Genomic DNA, 1,631 nt, shown 5'->3' with positions numbered 1-1,631 from the left:
GAGAGAGAGAGAGAGACAGAGAGAGAGAGAGACAGAGAAGGAGAGAGGCAGACAGACAGAGACAGACAGAGAGAGATAGAGAGAGTTCTTTCCTTTTTAATGGGCTTGAGAGGAATTTAGATCTCAGCTTATCCTTGGAACTGCAGATGGCTCCATCGCCCTTATTATTAAGCTCTTGCCTCAGCTCCTTCTCAAATGATTCGATCTCTGCTGCGGGGCGAATTCCCATCCTGAACTGATTCCAATTGAATTTATTGTCCCGTGTACCGAGACACAGTGAAGAGCTTTGTGTTGTGAGCAATACAGGCAGGTCACAGAGTTAAGTAGCACAGATAGTAAATAATAGGTAAACAGCGATAACAACTAAAACACAGGTACAGGCCAATGTTAAGAGTTTGTGAACCTATTCAGTATTCTAACAGCAGTAGGGTAGAAAGTGTTACGAACCTGGCTGGTGCGTGTGTTCAGGCTTCTGTACCTTCTTCCTGATGGTAAAGATTCTAGGAAAACATTGCCAGGGTGGGATGGATCTTTGAGAATGCTGGTGGCCTTTCCTTGACAGCGGCCCTGGTAGATGGATTCTATAGATGGGAGGTTGGCCTTTGTGATTGTCCGGGACGAGTTCACCACTCTCTGTAACCGTCTCCGATCCTGAATGGTACAGTTGCCGTACCAGGTGGAGATACATCCAGACAGAATGCTCTCGATGGTGCACCTAGAAAAGCTGTCAAGGGTACTCACCGTCATCCCAAATTTCCTCAGCTGCCTGAGGAAGAAGAGACCTTGTTGGGGCCTTTGTATTCTCTTTTCGTATTAACCTCAAAAGCTGCATTTTGTTTTGACCGACTGTGTCCCAACACTCCAGCCTGGAATCAATCAGCATTTCTTATCCTGAGATAATTTAGCTGGTGAGGAAGTGTTACTTCTTCACAAACCTACTGGGCACTTCAGAGCTCAATGTAGGCTTCTGTGGTGACTGACCTCCCACCTCAGGCTCCGAGAAACTAGAGGGTTCCCCCCCCCCCCACCCAAGATAATTCCCTTGGGCTTCTGGGTACCGGCCTATTCCTTGGGTATCTTAGTTTTTAAATAACTGATTGTCCACGCCAAACAGATGGCAAAACACGTGCTTTTCCAAGTACACAAACTTACAGTAGATGCTGTCAAAATACATTCAAACATGCTGAACAAAATCTCACAGTATCTTCCCAATGGGAACACTGCTTCACCTCCGAGAACTCTCACCATCCTGAGTTGGAAATATATCACCGTTCCCTCGTTGTCGCCGGGTCAGATCACTGACGGTTGGGGGTGCACTTCAGGCGAAGGGGAAAAAGAAAATCACGAAAGCAATCTCTCTGCAAGTTGTCTAAGCAACGAGGAGAAGGTACACGGTGAAGGTGGGAGTGGTGCTGGAAAAGCACAGCAGGTCAGGCAGCATCCGAGGAGCTCAGTGGTCAGCACTACTGTCACACAGCGCCAGGGGCCTGGGTTCGGGCAACTGGCTGGGTGCAGTTTTCACAACCTCCCTGTATCTGGGTGAGCTTCCTCCCACAGTCCAAATATATGCAGGTTAGGGTGGATTGGCCATGGCTAAAGTATCCCATAGTGCCCAGGGATGTGCAGGTTAG

This window comes from Chiloscyllium plagiosum, chromosome 47 (genome assembly GCF_004010195.1).
Source record: "Chiloscyllium plagiosum isolate BGI_BamShark_2017 chromosome 47, ASM401019v2, whole genome shotgun sequence".
Lineage (NCBI taxonomy): Eukaryota > Metazoa > Chordata > Chondrichthyes > Orectolobiformes > Hemiscylliidae > Chiloscyllium > Chiloscyllium plagiosum.
This window is presented reverse-complemented; position numbering follows the sequence as displayed.